The sequence below is a fragment of the Pelophylax lessonae genome (assembly GCF_965119305.1).
Source record: "Pelophylax lessonae genome assembly, chromosome: 4".
NCBI classification, from domain to species: Eukaryota; Metazoa; Chordata; class Amphibia; order Anura; family Ranidae; genus Pelophylax; species Pelophylax lessonae.
The window spans coordinates 518,338,158-518,364,895 of NC_138771.1; the positions used below are offsets into that span (position 1 = coordinate 518,338,158).

Sequence of the window (26,738 nt, forward strand, 5' to 3'; positions counted from 1 at the left end):
GCCCAGATTTGGATGTCAGGGGCGTCAGGCAATAAGAATTGCTCACACCTGGTGCCAAGCGAAAAAACTGAAAAAAAAAAAGTGCCACTGATGGGCACTAAAGGGGTGGCACTAACAGACTACACTGATGAGGCTGTGCTGATAAGCACTGATAGACTGCACTGATTAGGTGGCACTTATGGGCACTGATAAGCTGCACTGATGGGCACTGATAGGCTGCACTGATGAAGTATTACTGATGGGCACTGATAGGTGGCATTGATGGGCACTGATGAGGTGACACTGATAAGGCTGCGCTGATAAGCACTGATAGGCTGCACTGATTTGGTGGCAATTATGGGCACTGATGGGCAATGCTGATAAGCACTGATAGGCTGCACTGATGGGTGCTGATAGGTGGCACTAACGGGCACTGATGAGGTGGCACTGATAGGCGGCACTAATGAGGTGGCACTGGTAGGTGGCACTGATAAGCATTGATGAGGTGGCACCAGGGGCGGACTGAGCGGTCGGGTACTTTGGACATGGTCCGAGGGCCCAGCCGCGAAGGGGGGCCCGGTCGAGAAGGGGACCAGCCACCCAGTACAGCATTAATTCACCCGATGTTGTCTCAGAGACAACCTCGGGCTACTGGGGCCTGGAATCCAGTGCTATAAAAGTGGGAGGAGGGGGAGGGGCCCAGCGTCCATTTCTATGGAAGTGGGAGGAGGGGCCCTGCAGCCGTTGCTATGTAAGTGGGAGGAGGGGAGGGAAGGGGCCCAGCATCCGGCGCTATGGCAGTGGTAGGAGGGGAGGGGTCCTGCGGCCATCGCTATGGAAGTGGGAGGAGGGGAGGGGCCCTGCGGCCGTCGCAATGGAAGTGGGAGGAGAGGAGGGGAGGGGCCCGGCATCCGGCGCTATGGAAGTGGGAAAAGGTGAGGGGCCCTGCGGCTGGCGCTGCTTCTGTGGGAGGAGGGGCCCGGCTGGGGTTTCCATGGTGTACTCAGTGAGTGGGGGCACGTCGATGTCCACAGGTAGGTAATTTCTCTAAGTAGATGGTAACGGTTAAGAATGATGGTACAGTGCATACATGGTACATGGTTTTGTTCACGGCAAGCCCAAATTAATGCCAGATCCACTGACACCCCCACCAATATGTGATCTCCCCCAAATTGATCATGGTGTCATACCCTCCCTCCTACACCCCCCCACACCACCACTGACACCCCCACCAATATGTGATCTCCCCCAAATTCACTGCTGTGTCATACCTCCCCCTACACCACCACTGACACCCCCACCAATATGTGATCTCCCTACCAAATTCACCATTGCTGTGTCATAACCCCCCACCTACACCACACATCACCACCGACAACCCCACCAATATGTGATCTCCCCCAAATTAACCACTGCTGTGTCACCCCCCCCTTCACGACACAATTCAACACTGACAACCCCACCAATATGTAATCTCCCCCCCCACACCACCACTGACACTCCCACTAATATGTGATCCCCCCAAATTCACTACTGTGTCATACCCCCCCCCCCACACCACCACTGACACCCCCACCAATATGTGATCTCCCCCAAATTCACTGCTGTGTCATACCCCCCCCCCTACACCACCACTGACACCCCCACCAAATTCACCATTGCTGTGTCATAACCCCCCACCTACACCACACATCACCACCGACACCCCCACCAATATGTGATCTCCCCCAAATTAACCACTGCTGTGTCACCCCCCCCCTTCACCACACAATTCAACACTGACACCCCCACCAATATGTAATCTCACCAAATTCAACACTGCATGTGAGAGAAATCAAATTGAAAAGGATTAAAAGAGGTGCATGGAAGCCAACCAGCCCCCAGTCTGATGTACTCACCCTCCAGTCTGCCACCAACCAAGTAGACCTGTCTCGATATAAATAAAGAACAGGGGTTTAGTTGACACGCATTTGCAAACGCATGTGTAAGCTGCAGAGCCACGACACTGCACCCTGTTTTATCTGCAGTCCCTAACACTTTTAAATTTGAGTGTCTCCACTCTGGGAGCACATGGCTGCTAATGGGTGGATAGGAGGCAGGTGGGAGGGAGCAGCCCAAACTTCCCCCAACCCACTTCCATCCACGACTGGTATAGTATCTCAATGCTCTAATAGCAATGTTCTTAAGATGGTACAAACTGAAAACGACCAGCTGAGAAGCATACACCTCCAATCCCTTGGCGGATGCAGTGTAAAACACAGATTGGGACTTTATATGAGGCAATTTGCCTGTATAGCTCAGTGCCTCCATCCCTAATTTCATAAAATATTTGGGACTTTACATGAGACAAGCAGGTCATGCTATGGTCTCCCCACCACTGTATCATCCCCCCTCCCCACACAATTCACCACTGCTGTGTCATTAGAGGGGAATAACACAGCAGTGGTGAATTTGGTGAGGAGACCAGTGGTGAATTGTGTGGGGGGTATGATACAGTGATGGTGTAGGGCCCCCTCCCCCGCCAAACCACACAATTAACCACTGACACCCCCGTCACCCACTACTACCCCCGCCCCCAATATGTGATCCCCTTCAGACCTGATTATTCACTACTACCTATTCCCCCCTGTCGATTTACTGCCCCCCCCCATTCCCAGCCTCCACTGATACTACCTGACTTTATATTGGTGTATCCATAACATCCTATTCCATCAGTCCCTTTAAATGCAACATCATCTGTCATACTGCAAATACCACTTTTAGGTGTCTGCAGAAAACTGCATATGTGACCCGACCCCCCAACCCCCCAACCCCAGACCTGGTAATTCTCCACTGCCTACCACCCCCACTGCTACAAAGTGAACCCCCCCCCCCCCGAGACCTGGCAATTCACCACTGGCTACCACCCCCACTGCTACACAGTGACCCCCCACCCCCTCAACCTGGCAATTCACCACTGCCTACCACCCCCACTGCAGCACAGTGATCACCCCCCCCCCCAGACCTGGCAATTCACCACTGCCTGCCCCCCCCCACCCCTACTGCTACAATGTGATTCTCCCCCTAAACTAACAATTCACTGTTGCACCTCACCCCCACTGCCACTATTTAATCCCCCCCCCCTTAGGGTCGCCACCTTATCCCTTTAAACCAGGACACACATTAATTACAGAAGTTCCCTGGCTGATTAAGGTGGTAATTAAACTCACTTAGTGCCTTATGTGCATTATATCAGCCTCAGAACCTGCGTAATTCATATGTTGTAAATAAATATATTCAATAAAATATATTCCTCGCGCCTAGGAGTGCCTGATCAAGTGAGTGAAATAGATATAATAAATAGAATAAATAAATGGATATGCAGCTGCTATAAAGTGCAAAGTGAACATGTAAAAAAATCCCACAGTAGATGAGATATTATAGCGCTTGCTAATGTATGGGGGGGGGGGGGGGGGACTAAAGGGAATGTGTGTACCGTGTACATAGGCTATAAAATCTCTTAAAACATTAAAATGGGCTGTACCCCTAAAACTTATACATATTGATAAACATTTAAGTCTAAATAAATAAATAATGTGACCAAATACAAGTCCAACAATTCACAGTGTATATAAAGTGCTGAGTGACATAAAAGATAGTTCATTGGTGACCCAGTGGCTGGTATTCCATAAAAGTGCCAAAAATATACGGAAAAGTGCTGGTGCTTGGTGCTATGTCCTCCAATGGATAAAGGTATCCAATCATGCAGATAATAAGGGCAAGGTGTGAACTCACCAGATGTGATGGGTCTCAACCACCATACGGCAAGGAGACCAGTAGAGCTTGAGTGACCCTCCAGGTCAAAGTAATGGCATCTGCTGGGCTCCTATCCCTCTCGGCCAGAAATCCCCCAGATGTGGAAAGCGGGGCTCCTCACGGTTACTCCCGGTGTGGATTTTAGGGAACAAAAGAGGATAGGCTCCGGATGGTGTAGTACCATTAAACAAATTTATTCGGTAAAAATGTAGACAAAGCCGGTTAAAAATACAAAAACGCTGTGCAAGACCCTATCGTGGATGTCAGTAGCGTGGAGAGCGGCTTGCGTTCCAGGCTGACTTCCGGGTATGACGGCGTGCGTTCCACCTTGTAATTCATATGTGCCCTGGATTAAAGGGATGCCGTGGCAACCTTACCCCACCTAGACCTGGCAATTTACCATTGTAATGCTTTGGTTGTGTCTGTTTATGATTTGAATTGCTCTGGCTTTGTCTGTTTGTGATTTGTAATGCACTGGGTTTTGTTTGCCTGTTTATGATTTGTAATGCACTGGTCTTGGTTTGTCTGTTTATCATTTGTAATGTACTTGTCTTGCAGTGGCGTACCAATGGGGGGGGCGGGGGGGCGGGCCGCACCGGGTGCCAAGCTCTGGGGGGTGTCAGCCGGTGTCCTGCCCTGTGTGTTCAGACAGATCCCGCAGTGTGAAGGCAGCTGCAGTGGCAGCTCCTTCAGTCCGTGCTGCTAGCGGGGGGGGGGGGGGGGGCTGCGGAGCCGCGGCGGGAATACGGGGGCGGAGCCTCGGCGGGAATACGGGGGCGGAGCCGCGGCGGGAATAAGGAGGCGGAGCCGCGGCGGGAATGAGGCGGAGCCGCAGCGGGAATAAGGAGGTGGGGCCTTGGCGGGAATAAGGAGGCGGGGCCTCGGCGGGAAGAAGGTGAGTGCCCATTGCCCAGGTGTGTGTGCTGCATAGGAGGGGGATGGGGCTGCTGCATATAGAGGAATTCATCTTTCTCTATTCTTCCTGCAGCTGCCTGCTGAATAACTGATTCTCCTCCTCTCCCTCCTGCAGGAAGAATAGGGAAAGACCAATTCATCTATATGCAGCTGCCCCATCCCCCTCCTATACAACTTCTTTTGCTGGCCCCCCTCCAGTGCTCCTAATCTCCCCCCCTCGGTGCTCTTAGCCCCCCCCCCCCCCCAGTGCACTAGACCCCCCCCCCTGTTCTTTAGCCCCCCCCATGCTCTTCAGCTCCCCACAGTGCTTTCTCCCACCCCCCAAGTGCTCCCCGTCCCCCTCAGTGCTCTCCACCCTCCTGATTTTCCCTGCCCACCCCCCCAAGTGCTCCCTGTCCCCCCCCCCCAGTACTCTCCACCCCCCTGGTTTTCCCTGCTCACCCCCCCAGTGCTCTCCACCCCCTGCACCTTCCAACCCCCCTACAATGCTTTCCAAACCCCCTCTTAATTCTCTACAGCCCCCCCCCCCCCACTGTGCCCTTCAGCTCCTCCAGTGCTCCCTGCTTCCCCTGTGCTCTCCGGCCCCCCTAGTGCTCTTCTATCTTCTATCATGTCTGCAGTCTCTGACCATCTACTGTATCATGTCCTCAGTCTCTGACCATCTCTTGTATCATGTCTTCAGTCTCTGACCATCTCCTGTATCATGTCCTGAGTCTCTGACCATCTACTGTATCATGTCTGCAGTCTCTGACCATCTGTTGTATTATGTCTGCAGTCTCTGAGCATCTCCTGTATCATGTCTGCAGTCTCTGACCATCTCTTGTATCACGTCTGCAGTCTCTGACCATCTACTGTATCATGTCCTGAGTCTCTGACCATCTACTGTATCATGTCTGCAGTCTCTGACCATCTACTGTGTCATGTCCTCAGTCTCTGACCATCTCCTGTATCATGTCTGCAGTCTCTGACCATCTACTGTGTCATGTCCTCAGTCTCTGACCATCTCCTGTATCATGTCTGCAGTCTCTGACCATCTACTGTGTCATGTCCTCAGTCTCTGACCATCTCCTGTATCATGTCCTCAGTCTCTGACCATCTCCTGTATCATGTCTTCAGTCTCTGACCATCTCCTGTATCATGTCTTCAGTCTCGGACCATCTCCTGTATCATGTCTGCAGTCTCTGAATATCTCCTTTAGCAAGTCTCCAATCTCTTACTCAAACTTAAACACATTGCTAATAATATTAGCTATCTATTTATGCTGAAGGTAGGACTGTGCAGGGGAGGCAGAGAGTGCAAAAGGGGGAACTGTGATTAGAGAGACGGAGGGCAGACTGCAAGGGGCACTGTGATGGGGGGGCTGTGAAATTTGTGCAAAAAATATTCTTGAACACATTACAATTTTTTGTGGGTGTTTTTACATTTTAAAGTGTGGGGGGGGGGGGGGGGGTGCCAGATATAGGATCCGCCCCGGGTGCCAAATGCTCTAGGTACGCCACTGTTGTCTTGGTTTGTGATTTATATTGCACAGTTTAGTTTTTGCATTCATTATTTATATTGCACTTGTTTATAAATTATTGCACTTTTGTTCCTTGTGTCTAAAGATTGTGTAGGGTGTGGCTGGAGGTGGGATGTGGGTGTGGCTTGAGGCAGGACAAGGGTGTGGCTGTAGGCAGTACATGGGTGGGGCCTGGAAGGGGGCCCTTGATTTATCTTGCCCGGGGGACCTGTGGTTTCTCAGTCCGCCCCTGGGTGGCACTGATAGACGGCACTCTCTGTCCACTCAGTGGCAGTAAGAAAGGGGCGACAGATCAATCCCAGCTGCAGGGGCGGACGTACAGGCAGTGGTGTATTTAGGTTTTGTGCTGCCCTAGGCCTGACTAAACTTGGGCACGCCCTAATTTAAATATGACCCACCCCTTCCTGTAAAGGCCACACCCCTTCCTGTTTATGACCCACCTTGTCATCTGTAAACCACAGACCACAACCACAGACTATCAGTGTCCATCAGTGCAGCCTCATCAGTTCCCATAAGTTTAGCCTCATCAGTGCAGCCTTATTACTGTCATCAGCGCTGCCTAATCAAAGGCCATCAGTGCAGCCTCATCAGTGGCCATCAGTGCAGCCTATTGATGTCCATCAGTGCAACATATCAGTGCCTGTCAGTGCAGCCCCATAAGTGAAGCTTATCAGTGCTGTCTCATGCCCATCTGAGCAGCCTCATCAGTGCCCATCAGTGCAGAATATCATTGCTGCCTTATTAGTGCAGCCTCATTAGTGCCCATCGGTGCAGTTTATTAATACCCAACATTGCTGCCTCATCAGTGGCCATCAGAGCAGCATATTAGTGCAACATATTAGTGCCCATCAGTGCAGCCTATTAGCACTCATCAGTGCCCATCAGTGCAGCTTATCAGTGGCCATCAGTGCAGCCTTATCAGTGCTCATTAGTACAGCCTTATGTCACTGGATTAGTAAGATTACTCTTTTCTTTTAAGATATTTGGACTTGTGTTTGCTGCCACTGATTGTAATCATAGGATTATTTCACTTATTTGTATAATGACTAAGAAGTCCATAGTCATTATACAAATAAGTGAAATAATCCTATGATTACAATCAGTGGCAGCAAAACACAAGTCCAAATATCTTATAAGATAGTAGTATTCTTACTAATCCAGTGACATATTGCAATAGCACATATGAGGTGAGCAGGTCGAAAATATTACTGCCATCATATAAAATTAGGTCTTAATTGTATATGATGCAATTCAATCTGCTCGCTCAAGGATGTTTAAAGAAATGAAATGATATTATTGACATGATGCCTGCCATACCTGGTGGTGGAGAAGGGTAGGCGGAGCATTAGGCTGCAGTGCCACACTTATTAGCACTGGCGGCCATCTGGCCAGTTGTATTAAGTATGGTCGGTTGCCTGCGGTCTGTCTGAATGTCCTCACCGGCCGGTATTATCATACTCACAGGTAGCAGTGTGACCACTTTATGGGGCTGCCAGACTGATTTGCCTCCTGGATAGTGGACCCTGCCCTCCAGCCCAATTCGCCCCATAAGACTGGCACTATACTAAAAGTGTAGTGCAAGCCGGCAGGGACCCTTTTCATGCAGGAGCCAGGAGAAGACTGTTTTTTTTTTTCTTGCAGGGTGCAGCTTTTTTGCTGCCCCCCTGCAAAGTGCCGCCCTAGGCCTGGGCCTTGTTGGCCTAGGCCAAGATACAGAACTGCGTACAGGGGTCGCCATGGCGACCGGGCCCCATGCTGCAGGGGGCCTGAGAGGGCCCCCTGTATGTACAGAGAGGAGGAGCGGCAACCGCAGCTGAGACCGGTGTTCCGTGAGAATTACCTACCCTGTGAGAAAAACCTACCCTCGTCACTTCCTGCCAGGAACAGCTGAGCAGCGCAGCAGTGCGCATGCTCAGAGCCCCGGATACGTAATGGAGCAGCTGAGGAGATGACTAGTGCGCATGCGCACTAGTATGACATGATCACGGTGTTCCGTGCAAAAAACCTACCCACGCGGCGTGTACATTAAAACAGCTGTGCTGCAATATGAGTCATCTCCGCTCCTATCCCTGTCTCTTCCCTGATCTTGGCTAGTAAATATAAAAGCGGCTCTCGGCTCTGTGATTTATCTTTTCATACACCCGCCGCCGCTTTTAGATTTACTAGCCGAGATCAGGGAAGTGACAGGGATAGGAGTGGAGATGACTCATATTGCAGCACAGCTGTTTTAATGTAACCGCCGCATTACACACACTGCCGTGCACCGTAAGTGACGAGGGTAGGTTTTTCTCAGGGGTAGGTAATTCTCACGGAACACCGGAGCTCCCCCGATCCTCCTGAGAGAGCTGTTCGTGATCACATTAGAAAGAATGTAAAGTGAAAGCAGTGTGTGCTGTGCTCTCTGCCTCCCCCTTACAGTGCAATACCGGCAGAAAGTTACAGGAAGGTAAAGTGAAGTCCTCTCTGCCGTTTTTACTGTAAAAAGGCTTTCTGTATGTATGTTTGTGTGTGTGACTGTGTGTATGATTGTGTGTATGTATGTATGTGTGTGTGTGTGTGTGTGTGTGTGTGTGTGTGTATGTGTGTGTTTTATATGTGTGTGCATATGTGCATCTATATATGTATGTGTGTGCATGTATGTATGTTTGTGTGTTTATATGTGTATGGATATATGTACGTGTGTGCTTATTTATGGGTACATGCCAGTTGTGTGGGGGACACTTATCAACTAGGAAGCAATGTGTGGTGTGCTTGTCATCTGGGAGGCGTTGTGTGTGCGGGCACCAATCCTGGGGGGGTTGCTCTGAGTGGGGAGCTTGTCAACTGTGGAGTGCTGTGTGTGCGGTGCTCATTATCTGTGTGTGGGCTGCTTGTTACATGAGGGGGGCTGTGTGTGGGTAACACGTATCAGCTGGGTGATGCCTGTCAGCTTTGTGGGACACATCCACTGGGAAGTGTATGCTTTTTTATATATATATATATATATATATATATATATATATATGTGCGTGTGTATATGTGCTTATATAGGAGTATGTATATGTGTGTGTGTATGTGTGTACATGTGCGTTTATGTGTGTGTGTGCACATTACTTTTAATCCTGACCCCATATATGTGTACAATCAAAAGTATTTTTTTTTTTCAGGTTGTTCATAGTACCAGCAAGAAAATGCTATTCCTCTGAAAAGCGATCCATACTCATATGGCTTTTCAGAGGCATTTGATAGGCGGTGAAAAGGCAATATGTTGCTTCCTCACCGCCTGTTTTAACCCCCTAATGCAGGGGTGGGGAACCTGCGGCTCGCACAATCATTGCATCCGGCCCCCCTGTGCCGCTGAGCCTGTGTATGCCAGCGGAGCTGTCCGAAAGAGCCGATGGCTCCGTCCTGGCAGTGTGAGTCACAGAAAAGCTTCAGAAAAGGGAGGACCCGGGACGCAGAGCAGTGCGCCCCGAGCCCACCCATTTGTGTGACAATAGCGAATTAAAATTCACTATTGTCACACGGATCCTCCTCCTAGCCAATCAGGAAGCGGGTCCAAGACCAGCTTCCTGATTGGCCGAAAGGCGAACACATGCCATTGGTCGAGGAGGAGGCGGGAGGACTCGAGGAGAAGCTGCCGCTGCAGGTAAGTGCACTGGCTTTCTGCATTGAAAGGGGGCACGCTGTGGTCAGTCTGCATTGAAAGGGGGCATGCTGTGGTCTGTCTGCATTGAAAGGGGGCACGCAGTGGTCAGTCTGCATTGAAAGGGGGCACGCAGTGGTCAGTCTGCATTGATGGGGGCACGCAGTGGTCAGTCTGCATTGAAAGGGGGCACGCAGTGGTCAGTCTGCATTGAAAGGGGGCACGCTGTGGTCAGTCTGCATTGAAAGGGGGCACGCTGTGGTCAGTCTGCATTGAAAGGGGGCAAGCTGTGGTCAGTCTGCATTGATGGGGGTACGCTGTGGTCAGTCTGCATTGAAAGGGGGCACGCAGTGGTCACTCTGCATTGATGGGGGCACGCTGTGGTCAGTCTGCATTGAAAGGGGGCACACAGTGGTCACTCTGCATTGATGGGGGCACGCTGTAGTCAGTCTGCATTGAAAGGGGGCACGCTGTGGTCACACTGCATTGATGGGGGCACGCTGTGGTCAGTCTGCATTGAAAGGGGGCACGCTGTGGTCAGTCTACATTGAAAGGGGGAACGCTGTGGTCAGTCTGCATTGAAAGGGGGCACACCACCAGGCTGGGAGGGAAGGGCCCCGTCCGGGGGGCCCTTTATGGTTTCTTGCATCGGGGCCCTGAAGGTTCTAGTTGGAGGTGTGCGGGCAGTGAGAGCAAGCCCCGCTCATTACAGTACCATCCACCAGAGAAGGCCGGTTCCCACATAGAAGCGTGACTCCTACTCCAGCAGGCCGCAAAGCCATGGCTTCATCTATCTGTCAGCCCGGTGCTAGTCTGTGCACCTGTGGGTTGGCCACATAGGAGGATCCTGACCGCTGCTGCGGTGTAACCTAGGCGCCAGGATGTGATTTACAGTCGTCATTGCGACCTGGCGCCTGGGTTTTGTCAAGCCCTGGGATACTCCAAATTAACTATTCACAGGTGAGGACAACTTTCTCATTAGAACTGAGTAACAGGTTATCAGTAGGACAATTCAGCAGCTGTACAGAATAAACAAGTCCCTTTGTAGCAGAAGGAACTCAGTGAACTTTGCCTCTTCAAGACACTAGCCAGTGTCCCCTTTACCTTGCCCCCAGCAGCTGACTTCTAACACCTAGAGAGGGATCTAGCAGCACAAGTCCAAGGGATCCCCTGTGGGGGTATGTACTCACAAGGCTCCTGAAGCATCAGCGGCAGCCTTCCTTAGTAGTACCAGACAGGATATCCTCACCTCAGTCAGCTCTTACAAGAACCATGGGTTGCAGCTTCAATGTATCTGGACCTCAGGTTGTCCACCTGAGGCAGCATGGCAGCTGGTACTGAGGGGAGGCGGCAGCCCCGTCCCCACCTGGACCTCTCTATAAGGAAGACCCAGAGCCCATGTGCTCTTCAGATATAAATGCAGTGACCCAGCATGCCTTGGGGCACATCCCTTTTTAATTGGCCAGGGCTGTATAGACATCCATGCTTTCATCTGTAAGGTTTCCTCCCACTGTCCAGTACATCCCATAGTTACCAGACCAGTGTGAAACTTTCAAGACCTCATGAGCAGCACCAGAACACACTGAGCAGCCTCTGTTAAGCAGACAGCACATACATTTGCCTGTCTATCTGTTAGGCAGAGAAACCAAAAACAATATACACTCAACCTAGCACCTACCTAGGAGGGCGCGTCATCTTTTTATGTTCATTTTTAGCACATTTGTTTAAAGGTACAGCGCAACAATATTTGGACATAATTTCTGCACTTGTACTTTAGTGTATTTGTGAGTGCTGCTGTGAAAAATCACTGAGACATTTGCAGTTGTTTTCAGTTTTAAATGATTATAAAATATGTTATACGTATGTGCATATGTGTTTACGTAGCATCTTGTCGGCAGAAGTCATAAATGATTAAGCAGCTGTACAGCTGGATCTCAGCCTTTGGTCATTCTGCACCTGCTTAGCTGCCTACACATGTTTAGGTTTATATCTCTACCTTTCAGTAGGCTGTGGCGGCTGTGCATTAGGTCATGTCCCTTTACGTGATACATATCTAACGTTTTCACAAATGTTTACATGCATCCTGCATCAAATGCGCTCAAAATCAGATCTTGGGTGAAGATTTTTCTGGTTTGCTTTACACAGGTGAATACAAAGTATTTATGAGGCCAAAGAAATAGGCCATTTTTAGGAAAACATGAGTTATCACACCAAACATATTTTTGTTTTGAATTAAGCTCTTATGTATCACAGAAAAGAACAGTCATTAAACATACTATAGCAATAAAATGGTACCCTTCGAAAATTTGCATGCCATATGTTCTTAAAGCGGAGCCTCACCCAAAAAGGGGAAGTTCCACTTTAATTCCTCCTCCCCCCCCCCACACACACATTTTGCAGGTTATTTATTTTTGGGGGGGCTCTCCCCCTCTCTCCTCGCAGCTTTCTGGGACACGTCACAGGTCCCGGGAGAGTGCAGGTCCATTCACACAGTACAGCACTCCTCGCACATGCGCAGTGGGCAGCTGGCAGTAAAGTCGCAAGCAGCACAGCCGGCTGCCCACAGTTAAGATTCTGGCACTGGGACCCTGAAGGGTAGTGAAGAACTAGTCCGAAGGGAAAAGTGCTGGACCCTGGAGAGGTAAGTGTCCTTTTGTAGCTGGCCAGCTATAACCTGTCCTAGGTTGCTAATATGACCTACATGCATATACAGCTAGACCTGCTAATAACCCTCAATACAGTGCATATGTTTATGTGTGAGAGACAAAAGCAGTTATTTACTGTGATTTCATGTTTGGATCTCACATAACAGTTGTATATTGTGTTCACAGAAGCAAAGGAAAAATATGCCTGTAAGATTCATTTGTATGCATGTAAGGTAAGCTAAGACACAGCAGAGTTGAAACCAGAAAGCACAGAGTTAAACTTTATTACCCATAAGGAGTTTGTGGCCAATCACAGCCAATCTCACACTCAGCAACAGTCTTGGCCAATTACAGCCAGCCTTACACCCATTTTTTTCTCTGAAGCCTCATGCTTTTGCCAGCCTTCTCATTCCACTACAGAGAAAGAGAGCTGAATAGACACACAGATCCACAGAGTATGTTTTATGGAAGCTGTAGTATGGTAAGCAACGGGTTAAGTTGCTGTCTGCAAAATGTTACAATTATGTATATGTCTGGGAGCTGGGTGTGGCTGAAGTTAGTTGCATGCTGATGTGCAGTGAATAAAGAAGCAACCTGTACAGCCTGGTGTGTTAATACAGTACATTTTGGCGACGAGGATGGCTAGCTTTCTGGATTTACCGGCTATCGGACCGTTTGATGTGTCTGGAGACCACACTAGTCTCTCATAGCGCTGGGACAAGTGGAAGAAGGGATTTCAGCTCTATGTTATAGCCACAGGAGTGACTGCACCTGCTCAGAAGAGAGCCACGCTGCTGCATCTAGCTGGACCTCAAGTTCAGGACATTTTTGAAACCCTGGGAGCAACAGGGGAAGATTCAGACTATGAGACAGCCATGAATAGACTGAGTGAGTACTTTGAGCCAAAGAAAAATATTCCCTATGAAAGATATAAGTTTAGACAGGCTGTGCAAGAACCGGGAGAAACCACAGACAGTCATGTGACTAGGCTGAAATATCTGGCAAAGGCTTGTGATTTTGGGACTGTAACTGAGGAGATAATCAGAGATCAGGTCATAGATAAATGCATATCTGTGCACCTCAGGAGGAGATTATTGAGAGAACCTAGTCTCACACTTACTAGTCTGCAGGAGATTGCAAGAGCCATTGAACTGTCTGAGCTCCAGGCTCTGCATATTGAAACCAAGAACACTGCATCTGTCAATACAGTCTCCAAACCTACCTATAATAATAGGAATATCTGGAGTAGAAAAGAGAGTTTTCCAAAGAGGACTTTACATATAACCTGCAGTAAATGTGGCAGGGAGGGACACACAAGTCAGGACTGCACTGTGGTACAGAATAAAATGTGCTATGCTTGTGGAAAGACAGGTCATTTTGCAGCTGTGTGTAGAAGTACAACCAGAGATAACAAAACCAAAGGACCATCTGCACAAGTAAATGTTATAGCTGAGGACAAAGAGAGTGCTCCTGACTGTGAATTTATATTCTCCCTGTGTTCTCTGCAAGCTGGGACATTAACCATTAATATTGGAAATACAGATGTGTCAGTGCTGATTGACTCTGGAGCTACATGCAATGTTATGGACTTGGCTTCTTGGCACAGTCTTAATGGCAGAGAAAATCACCTTAAATTGTGTAACACCACTAAACAGATTTATACTTATGGCTCCAGTACACCACTGCAACTTAAAGGCAAATTGTATACCTCTGTTCAAACACATGAGACTGGTCCTCCATTGCAGACAGAATTCTATGTTGTAGATGGCACAGGGTCGCCTCTGCTTGGTCATCAAACCGCAATGGCACTAGGGGTGTTACAGATTGGCCGTGATGTAGGCAGCGCAAGAGTGAATATGGTGTCTCCTGCTATTTCTGCATTGAAAGAGGAATTTAAAGATTGCTTCTCTGGGTTTGGAAAATTAAAGGATTTTCAGTTGGAGCTTCACATTGATCCACATGTAAAGCCTATTGCACAGCCAGTACGCAGACTTCCTTATAGCCTGAGATCACCTGTTGAGCACAAACTGGCAGAGCTGCTAGACCTTGACATTATTGAACCTGTGGAAGGGCCCACTCCGTGGGTATCGCCGTTACTTGTTGTACCAAAGGGCACAGATATTCGGATTTGTGTGGACATGAGATGTGCTAACCAAGCTGTGCAGAGAGAGAGACATCCAATTTCCACTATTGAAGATGTTCTACATGCAACGAATGGGGCAAGTGTCTTCAGTAAACTGGATTTGAAATGGGGTTATCATCAGATTGAATTGACCCCAGCATCATCACTACATTTGCAAGCCATAAAGGTCTTTTTAGATACAAGAGGTTAATGTTTGGCGTATCGTCTGCACCGGAGGCCTATCAACATGTGATTCAGCAAGTGCTACATGGTTGTGAAGGCACGCATAACATTTCTGATGATATAATTGTGTGGGGAACAAACACACAGGAGCACGATGAACGTCTCCGTGCAGTGCTAAATCGCTTGAAGGAGAAAGGGTTAACATTAAATGAGAAGAAGTGCACATTTCAAATGAATAAAATGACTTTTATGGGCCATGTGCTGTCTGACAGGGGCATTGGTCCGGAGGACTGTAAAATTAAAGCTGTGTCTGATGCCAGAAATCCTGAAAACCCTGCAGAAGTACGCAGTTTTCTTGGGCTAGTGAATTACTGTGCTAAGTTTATTCCAGATATGGAGACTGTCAGTGAACCTTTGAGAGTGTTGACTCGCAAAGCAGTCCCTTGGAAGTGGGGCTTTTTGGAACAAGGTGCATTTGATGAACTTAAGAGACGGCTGACTTGCGCCACAACTTTGGCTTATTTCAATCCTACTGCACACACCCAAGTTATTGTCGATGCTAGCCCTGTGGGGTTAGGCGCCATCTTGGTTCAGAGACAATGCACAGGCGATTACAGGCCTATTCAGTATGCAAGCAGATCCCTCACTGATGTAGAGAGACATTATTCTCAGACCGAGAAAGAAGCTTTGGCTGTTGTTTGGGGATGTGAAAGGTTTCACACCTATCTCTACGGCCTTGATTTTGAAATCATCACAGACCACAAGCCTCTGGAAGTGATATATTTGCCACGCTCAAAACCATCCGCCAGAGTTGAGAGATGGGTTCTCAGATTGTTACCATATCGCTTTACAGTGCGGTACAGACCTGGACCGACTAATGCGGCAGATGCACTTTCCAGATTGCCTCAGTCTTCTGCACCTGTTCATAACCTGGCAGAAGAGTACATTCGTTTTGTGGCTACTAACGCCATGCCTCAGGCATTGACACCGCGGGAGGTTGAAGAATTGTCATCTGTGGATCCGGAAATTGCTCGGTTGAGAAAATGTGTAAGACAAGGGGTTTGGGTGGATTGTGACCCAAGCTATCACAGAATCAAACAAGAGCTGAGTATTGCAGGACAACTAGTTCTACGTGGCAATCGTATTGTGATGCCTAAAGACTTACGGAAACGTACATTACATTTAGCCCATGAGGGCCATCAAGGCATTGTACGCACCAAACAAAGATTACGTGAGAAAGTCTGGTGGCCAGGAATTGACAAGGATGTGGAACGTTTGGTTTCTTCATGTCGAGCATGTCAGTTGGTGGGCAGCAAACCTAAACCAGAACCAGTAACTCACACTGTTCTACCTGAGGGACCATGGGAAGATTTAGCCATTGATCTGTGTGACATTCCATCTGGACACCATCTTTTAGTTGTTGTGGACTATTATTCAAGGTGGCAAGAGGTGGTAGTTCTCACTAAAGCTACATCATCAACTGTAATTGAGGGGTTGGAGAGCATTTTTGCATCTCATGGGTTGCCTAAACGGATTGTGAGTGATAATGGTGCCCAATTTACTTCTCTGGAATTTCAGGATTATCTGAAATCAAATGCTATTGAACATCATCGTACAACCCCATACTGGCCACAGGCTAACGGGGAAGTGGAACGCCAGAATCGAACCTTGCTGAAAGCTTTGCGGATTGCTCATTTAGAGAGAAGAGACTGGAAAAAGGAACTGTGGCGTTTTCTTTTGGCTTATCGCACAACTCCGCATACTGTCACTGTCAGGACAAAATTGCCAGACATTGGGGGTCCTCCTACGAGTCAGAAACCTTTTCGGCATATTGATGAGGAAAGGAAGATCCGGGCTGAACAGTATGCAAACCACCGCCGCCATTGTCAACCTAGTGGCCTTCAACAGGGTGATAAGGTGTTGCTTCAAAATGATCGGTTTAACAAACTGGCTCCGTCCTTTGAACCTGAGCCTTATGTTGTAAAGGAGAAAAGAGGTACTCAAGTGGTTTTAGAGGATTTAGATGGACACACAAAAGTGCGTAATTCCTCATTTGTGAAGAAATTTATTGAGTCAGAAGGTCAAGTATCGGAAGATGGCGAACAGGCAAAGAGTAGTGATGAAACGAAATTATGCAGCGCTAGCTCAAATAAAGTGTTAAGTGTTGTGATATAAATACAATAATCAATATTTTATAAAGTGCACACTGTATGATCAAATATAAAAAAGTGCTAAGTGCTTATAAATATCTAAGCAGTAACAAATAAATATATATAATAGTGTACAATAAACAAATAGGTGATTAGAAATAGTCCAAATAAATATTCAGTGCTTGAAAAGAGTCCTTATAGTGATCCAATTAAAGTGCCAAGGTGCCAAATAATTAAGGTGCTTGCAGGGTGATATGGTGCCCCTCAAGGTTCCCCACTCACCAGATTGCAGATAATCATAGACCTTCAAAATTATTGCACATTGCCCGGGATCTTTACAGGACCAGAACTTCTCCTATGTAGCCTTGGAACTTTTTGGGTCAGCTTCCGCTTCCACCGTTAAACAAAAGAATGGCCATACATGGTGAAGTAAGTATGAGCAATTTTATTCCCAAAAAACGTTCAGATGGGTACTCACAAGCATGAATAGAACTCAGGCATATACAAGGAACTCGTGTGGCGCCGCTCTCGGCGTGCGTTCCACACACAGGAAGTTCCTGACCGGAAGTGACGTTTGTTTTGGTCCGCAACCGGAAGTGCGTCAACGCGTTTCGCCGTCAATACAGCGTCTTTTTGCGGACCAAAACAAACGTCACTTCCGGTCAGGAACTTCCTGTGTGTGGAACGCACGCCGAGAACGGCGCCACACGAGTTCCTTGTATATGCCTGAGTTCTATTCATGCTTGTGAGTACCCATCTGAACGTTTTTTGGGAATAAAATTGCTCATACTTACTTCACCATGTATGGCCATTCTTTTGTTTAACGGTGGAAGCGGAAGCTGACCCAAAACGTTCCAAGGCTACATAGGAGAAGTTCTGGTCCTGTAAAGATCCCGGGCAATGTGCAATAATTTTGAAGGTCTATGATTATCTGCAATCTGGTGAGTGGGGAACCTTGAGGGGCACCATATCACCCTGCAAGCACCTTAATTATTTGGCACCTTGGTACTTTAATTGGATCACTATAAGGACTCTTTTCAAGCACTGAATATTTATTTGGACTATTTCTAATCACCTATTTGTTTATTGTACACTATTATATATATTTATTTGTTACTGCTTAGATATTTATAAGCACTTAGCACTTTTTTATATTTGATCATACAGTGTGCACTTTATAAAATATTGATTATTGTATTTATATCACAACACTTAACACTTTATTTGAGCTAGCGCTGCATAATTTCGTTTCATCACATTTTCCTAAGACTTTCTTAGTGTCTGCAGCAGCTGCCCATTATTGCATTCATCCATATTTAAATTTTCACGTTGTGTAGCGCGGGTTTAATTTTTGGTTTTTCACAGGCAAAGAGTAGTGATGGTACTGCCAGTGATCCAGACTTCAATCCACAACCATCCACATCGGAATGGCCAAGAGAAAAACGAGCAACAAATCCACCGGCCTACCTTAAGGACTATGTGTATAGTCAGGAGTTTATAGTTTAAATTTTTAGTTGTTCATCCATGCATTTTGTTAATCTTATTAATACGTTGTGCATGTTATGTTTTATTCAAAGAGAGGAGGGAATGTAGTATGGTAAGCAACGGGTTAAGTTGCTGTCTGCAAAATGTTACAATTATGTATATGTCTGGGAGCTGGGTGTGGCTGAAGTTAGTTGCATGCTGATGTGCAGTGAATAAAGAAGCAACCTGTACAGCCTGGTGTGTTAATACACTACATTTAACAGTTATACATGTTCCTATTGTTAGTAATGTGATTAGAGCTGTATACTGAACTAGTTATATGTTCACTTGTAGTTCCACCGAACAAACCCAAACTCAAACAAACCCAAACTCAACTATTGAACAAACTATCAAATATCAAACAGCAATAGAGAGAGAGAGATATATCCACCATTTGTTATACTGTATTCAGCACATGTTTGTATATGGACTGTCTGCTGCAAAGTGTCAGTGTTATCTATGAAGAAAAGTTGAAGTTAATAAAGAAGATATTTTAAGCGTTTGGTGTGCTCTTTAAACCTACTGCTTTCCATAGAACGGTATTGGAGGAATTTATATAGTAACAGATAGTCTGATTAGACTGAAGTCAGAGAAATCCAATTCTTCTAATGCCACAGCACATAAGGCACTTTGTAGTGCTGCGCCTGCCACAGTGGAACTATTTAGCCCTTTGAGGGTGAATTGATAGTGCTCCTCAACTTGCACAGTAAAGAGCGCATTTAAGCAGCGGAGCTACCATAGAGGCCATAGAATGTGTGGTTTAGTCAAACTGCAGCCGACTCTTAAAGTGGCAGAACGGCAAAGGCAAGATAGTCACAGAAAGAGCGCCAACCCTCCTGCGATTCCTAGAGAGAGAAAAAGACGCATAGTGGGAGGCCAAAGTCCAGAGCTAGAGTGCCTGCACCGCTACCCACGGAGAGACCACGTACTGCAGCCAGCTAGTTTCCCGCCACTAGGCCCAAAGCCTGCAGCAGAGCATCGCAAGTCAGAGCAGAGCATCGCAAGTCAGCCCAGAGCATCGCAAGTCAGAGCATCGCAAGTCAGCGCAGAGCATCGCAAGTCAGCAAAGCATTGCAAGTCAGAATAGAGCATCATATCAAGAAAAGACAAGTCTCCTTTAAGACTGATATTTGTTCCAGCAACCTACAGATCACAGCATCCTGCTCTTCAGAATAAGGTCAGAACTTTCCTTTATTACTTATCATTGCAATAGGCTTGACAAGAAAGAGACATTTTCGTGTTCAGGAATAAAAGGACTGTAAGTAAAGAACAAGGGGCAGTTGTAGTACACAGACTCTAAAGTATTTAATGTGAATGTCAGTTTTACTGCCTGCACCTATTGCTATTGCATTTAAAGTGAAAGTAATTTTTATTGCCTGTACCTATTGCTATTGCATTTAAAGTGAAAGTCTTCCTAATATTCGTATTGAGTGTTATAGCATTTAGAGTAAAAATGTCTAAGTCTAGTATTGCTATGCCACTGTTAGAGGATACAAAGATAGATAAGTTAGAAAGTGAAGAGCAAGGGAACCTGTCTGAGGTAGAAGCGTCAGATGCAGCATTAGTCTTGCCCCAAACAAATATATCCCAAACAGATGAACTAAGACGTTCAGAACGTATCAGAAAACCGACCCCAAAGATGCTGGAAAATTTGGAGCAAGAAGCAGTATTAAAAGGAAAAAAGTTTACCAGAATGTATAAGTGGAAATTATAGATTATAGGTGTTCGTAGAAAGCTAAAGCAAGAAAGTATAAAAGGAAACTTGAGTGATATTATAGAGATGATAGAAGAATCTGAATCAGAGCTTATGGCAGCATATGTCAATCTGCGGTCATCCGCGACACCTTCCCAGGACATTGTAAGGAACATGGACACATGTACCACAGTCACCAAAGATTTAGTAAAGCTCATGAGAGAACTATCATCTGAAGCTAACTATGATGAAGTTAAGGCACGAAAGAGAATGAACGACCTCTTTTATGAGAGACTATGCTAAGTCCTTAGGGGGAACCACCATCTCAAGTGGGACTTCCTTCACTAGCAGAAGTGCCAGTAACATATCAGAGTCCTCAAGTACCTTAATAGCCAAAAGAAAGGAACTGGTCGAACAACTTGCTGTCAAGAAAGCAGAAATTGAGATGGAATCTGCCATTGAGACGCAGCGCCTACGAAAAGCTGAAATGGAAGCTAAAATAGAGGCACAGCGCCATCAAATGGAAGCTGAAATGGAGGCACAGCGCCATCAAATGGAAGCTAAAATGGAAAGTCTGGAAAGGCTGAAAGAAGTCAGGATTATAGAAGCCAGACTAAGAGTACACGAAGAGGACATAAATAGTAATCATAAGTCCAAATATGTACTAAGTGAAGATGCAGACTCCTACTTCCTTTCATACGCCCAGGAGAATGAAAGGAAATCACCTGTATGTAGTGAAGGAAAAAGTCAGTGCCCTTCTATCCCTGCTACGAAAGACGAAGAGAGAGACTTACCTAATTCAGAACTAGGTGAGAAAATAAAACTGGATGATCCTATTCCTAGATGTCACTGTAATGACCAGGAAAATGTTGTGACTATTGTCCCAGCAAGACGACAGAGAACAGTCCCAGCAAGACTTCCCGTTCCAGAACCTGCTGTATTTTCATGAGACATACTGAAGTTCATAGAGTGGAAGGCAAGTTTTGAAATGATCATTGAGCACTATTGTTCCAGGCCAGTTGACAAGTTATTCTACCTTCAGAAATATGTTGGTGGAGAAGCAAAGAAAGCTCTTGAAGGTAACTTCTATAGAACAGACGAAGAAGCCTACAAACGAGCTTGGGAAAAGTTAAATGCAAGATATGGTCATCCTTTCTTAGTACAAAGAGCCTTTAGGGAGAAATTGAATAACTGGCCTAAGATAGGTCCTAAAGAACATTTCAAACTCCAAGAGTATGGTGACTTCCTGCAAGCATGCAGCAATGCCATCCCACACGTACGAGGACTAGAAGTACTGAACAACTATCTGGAAAACCACAGGATGCTAGCTAAACTACCTGAAGGAGTGGCTTCTAGGTGGAATCGCTATGTGACTGAACAGTTAGATCTAAATAAGGACTTCCCAAGTTTTGAAAAGTTCTCTGAGTTTGTCAATAAGGAAGCACGAATAGCATGTAACCCAGTAACAGCATCTTATGCCTTAAAATCCTTAGAAGAAAGGCCTGCGAGAGATATAAGACGTGCAAGAGCAGCTAGCTTTGCAAACCAACACAGCAGCTAAAGGTCTAGATACCTACGAGAGCAAGTTCAAAGTCACTACTGGGATCAGTAGAGAGACAGAACCGACAAATCCTCAGACTACCTTTAAGTGTATGTTCTGTGGAGAGAACCACTCCATACACAAGTGCCAACAATTGAAAGAGAAGTCCTCAAATGAAAAGAAGAAATTTGTACTTGATAACCAACTGTGTTTTGGATGCCTAAGAAAAGGACATATTACTAAGGAGTGTAAGAAAAGGGCCACATGTAGTGTTTGCAAAGGACGCCATCCTACACCACTACATGAAGAACGTCCAAAGAAGGATGAATCCCCAATACCTAAAGATGCCGAGGAAGAAAGGAAAGTATCGGTATTCTCTTGCAGAGTAAGGGAAGGAGGAAGCAACGGCACATCAATGGTTGTACCAGTGTGCATTTCAAATCCTAAAAGGAGGAATAAGAAGGTATATGCCTATGCACTATTGGATGCCCAAAGCGATGTTACCTTCATTGATCAAGAAATCTGCAAGAAATTACAAGTGGCTACAGAACCAGTGAAGCTCAAACTCACCACAATGACGGGGAGAGATAGATTAGTGAACAGTCAAAGAGTCAAAGGACTGAGAGTTAGAGGACTTCATTCAAACCTCACATTAAATCTACCTTCAAGTTATACGAAAGATGATATACCTCTAGATCGAGATCGCATACCTACCTGTGAAACAGCCAATAAATGGGAACACCTATCTGTCATATCTCATTAAATGTCCCTGCTGAAGGAGTTTGGTGTTAGACTGTTGATAGGCTACGCTTGTCCCGAAGCTTTGGTACCACGAGAGGTAATCACAGGAGGAAAGGGTGAACCCTACGCTGTTCGAACTGATCTAGGATGGGGTGTTGTTGGAGGAAAACAGCAGTTTGCAAACTCAAGACAGGTGACAGGATTGTGTCATCGAATATCCGTCCAAGAGTTACCAACTGTAAGTTCAGCAAAAGTAATCAAGATCCTTGAGTCTGACTTTGCAGACATAAGTTCTGAAGAAGAGTGTATCTCAAGAAGACATAAAGTTCGTACACACTCTAGAAGAAAGTATTCAGCAGAATCAACAAGGTTATCTTGAAATGCCCTTATCCTTTAGAGAACGACCTTGTCTGCCAAATAACAGAAATCTTGCCCTAGCAAGATTGAAATGCCTGAAGAAAAGGATGGGAAGAGATCCCAAATTCAAGCAGGATTATTTGAAATTCATGGAAAGCATCCTTGAAGAAGTACATATAGAGAAGGTTAATAACCAACCTAAAGAAGGAGAAGTGTGGTACATCCCACATCAAGGTGTTTACCACCCAAAGAAACCGGATAAGATTAGAGTAGTATTTGATTGCTCAGCAAAGTATGATGGTGTTCCATTGAACGACCATCTACTGAAAGGACCAGATCTTACAAACACTTTGCCTGGAGTACTCTGTAGATTCAGAAAGTATCCCGTAGCAGTCATGTGTGACGTTGAAAAGATGTTCCACCAGTTTCATGTGAAGAATGAAGATAGAGACTTCCTGAGGTTTCTATGGTGGGAGGACGGAGATACAGATACAGAGCCAGCAGAATACAGAATGGAAGTACACTTGTTTGGAGCAGCATCGTCTCCAGGTTGCGCCAATTATGGTATGAAGTACCTGGCCAACAAAAATGAAGAGGATTGCCCATCAGCAGCAAATTTTCTTAAGAAAAACTTCTATGTAGATGATGGTCTTATAAGTCTAGAGTCATCAGAATCTGCAATCAAACTAGTAAAAGAAAGCCAAGAGTTATGCGCAAGAGGAAATCTGTGCCTTCATAAATTCATCTCAAACAACAGAGAGGTACTGGAATCCATCAGTGACTCTGAACGTGCATCAACAATGAAGGATGTAGATCTCAGTTATGATCATCTTCCAGTTCAGAATGTACTTGGATTGGGATGGAATGTCGAGAATGATGAGTTCTTCTTTGAAGTATCCTTTGAAGAGAAAGTTGCAACTAGACGTACCATTCTTTCCGCAGTGGCTTCTATATATGATCCATTGGGATTCTTGGCCCCAGTGATCCTCAAAGCAAAAGAAATACTACAAGAATTATGCAGACGGAAGTTGGGATGGGATGAACCCATACCTGAAGGTGGGAGGCTTGGATAAGAGACTTTCAGAATTTGAGAGAAGTTCGGATACCCAGATGTTTTGTACCTCATGATTTCAGAGAGTACAAGAAAATAGAACTTCATCACTTTTCAGACGCCAGTAGTTATGGTTATTGTCAGTGCTCCTACATCAGAGTGATAGGAGAAGGAAAAATACACTGTGCCCTGGTTATGGGAAAGACCAGAGTCGCACCTACCAGTATTCAGACAATACCAAGACTTGAACTGACAGCAGCTGTTGTTTCAGCATCAGTAAGTAAGTTTCTGAGAGAAGAATTAGAGTTAAAAATAGATGAAGAATACTTTTGGACAGACTCGCGAGTTGTCCTAGGATACATAAATAATGAAGCTCAAAGATTCCATGTCTTTGTCGCCAACAGAGTTCAGAAAATTCGGGAAATAACAAATCCGGAACATTGGCATCACATTGATACAAAGCATAACCCAGCAGATCATGCTTCAAGAGGCCTGAATGTAACAGAATTGAAAAATTCTAATTGGTTCACCGGTACAGAGTTCCTTTGGGAAAAGGAAATCATACCCAGTGAAGGTTACACAGAATTGTCTATGGGTGTTCCAGAAGCAAAAGTTATACAAACATTGAGCACTGCTGCCAAGTGTCAAGATGACATTCTTGAAAGACTAGCCAGATGTTCAAAATGGAATACAATCATAAACGTAGTAGCTCGAATTCAACGTTTGGCAAAGGGAATCAGAAAGAAGGAATCATTGAAAGTAGAGGAAAGAATGAAAGCTGAAGAAACAGTCATAAGACTCATTCAACAGAGATTCTATAGTGAAGAGTTGAAGAGACTCAGTCAAGAACCTAAAAGGCTTCCCAACAACCACCTATTGTACAAGCTTAATCTTGTTTTACAGGATGGTATACTGAAGGTGGGAGGGAGACTGGAAAATGCATCGTTACCCAGCAGAGTGAAGCATCCAGCAATTCTACCCAAAAATTCTGCCTTCACAAGACTGATTATTGAACACTACCACAACAAATCCTTGCATCAAGGAAGAAGCTTTACCCAGAACAGTTTGAGAGAAGGTGGTTACTGGATAGTGAAAGGAAGCAAAGTTATTGCAAAGTATATCAGTAAATGCGTAACTTGTAGAAAGGCACGTAGACCTACCGAAGAACAAAGAATGGCAGATCACCACCATTTCTTTATAGTGGAATGGATTGTTTCGGCCCATTCATTACCAAGCAAAACCGCAAGGAGTACAAGAGATATGGACTAATATTTACATGTCTAAGCTCCAGAGCAATTCATCTTGAAATGTTAGAGGATATGTCAACTGACGCATTCATCAATGCCTTGAGATGTTTCATAGCCATTAGAGGTACTGTCAAAGAGCTTAGATCTGACCAAGGATCTAATTTTGTCGGAGCAAGGAATGAATTGAAGAAAGCTCTAAAAGAGATTGACAGAGAAAAAGTAACTGAGTATTTGTCACAGAATCAATATGACTTTCATATGAATGCTCCACATGCAAGCCACACAGGAGGAGTTTGGGAAAGACAAATCAGAACTGTAAGAAATGTGTTAAATTCAATGTTGAAAAAGAACTCCGGAAGAATGGATGATGCTTCACTTAGGACCCTATTCTATGAAGTAATGTCTATTGTTAACAGTCGTCCACTTACAGTTGACAACATCAATGATCCAACAAGTTTGGAACCTTTAACTCCCAACCTATTTCCTCCATTTCACAACTGACTCCCTGATACTGCAGACTGCAGCAGAAGAGTTACTATCTATTCCAGGACAAAAGATGGAATTGTCTGTAAGTACATTCACTGATGGAGTGAGGCTGCTGTATAATGTTTAATGTACTGACACATATGTTTTGTTTATGCTTATGTTGTAGTTTTACAAAGTTATTCAGAAAAAAGAATACATACAGATCTGATGTCTCACGTTTCTTGACTTCTGAATTATTGTTAAGCTGTCTGACTAGTGTTATACAACAGTTCAATAACACGAAGCAGAACAGTAAAAAGACAACCACGTCCGGTCGGGAATAAACTGAGACGACATTACTGCAGCATGAGTCTAAGATCAGGAACAAAGTACAAGGCTGATGTCACGACACCGCCGACACAGCAAGGCAGGGAGAACATTCCCAGCGCCCAGCAAGACGATGCACAATCGCATGCATCCAGTTCTTCACAGGCTAGCAAGATGTCCTCAGCAAGTTCCTCAGCGGCTAGAGCTCGTTCCAAGGCAGAAGCTGCCCATGTTCAGCTACAGTACGCAGAAAAAGAAGCAAAGATAATGCAGGAGTTAGCAGCAAAGAAAGCTGTCACAGCACAAGAAGAAGCCAAGATGATGCTAGAGTTAGCAGCAAAGAAAGCTGTCATGGCACAAGAAGATGCGGAATTAGAATCAGAATTGCTCATCCTGCAGCGACAGGCTGCAGTTGCAGTTGCTCAAGCAGAGGCCGATGCCTACATGGGAACAAGTCGATCAGGAAGTGAAAAATCATATAAAGGCGCAGAGGTTCCAGAAAAACCTCTATTCTCTGCAGATCGTACAAGTGAGTACATCCAGAACCTTACTGATGCGCATACAAAGGAACAGTCTCTTAAACCTGAAGCAAAGGAAGTCAGGCCGAGATCAACAGACCCAGACCCCCTGAGCAGGCCCAATCAACCACACAGGAGGAGTTTGGGAAAGACAAATCGGAACTGTAAGAAATGTGTTAACCACAATGAAGCACCAGAAACCCCTAAGAACAAAAAACAAGGGTTCCCACCGCCTCAACCTATAAATTACATGCACGAACAACAATGTGCAGTGGACGTCACCAAATATCTCATCCGCAAAGAAATGGTTAGCTCAGGCTTTCTCCAATTCGATGACTGCCT

The 26,738-nt window shown here is 45.8% G+C and overlaps 1 protein-coding gene across 1 annotated transcript in view; it reads left to right on the plus strand.

The window, feature by feature from the left end:
- Positions 1 to 26,738, plus strand: part of LOC309552745 (uncharacterized protein) — a gene marked incomplete at its 5' end in the record, with an annotated part of 107,712 nt that overhangs the window by 9,670 nt on the left and 71,304 nt on the right. The gene's annotated exons all lie outside the window — the stretch shown is intronic.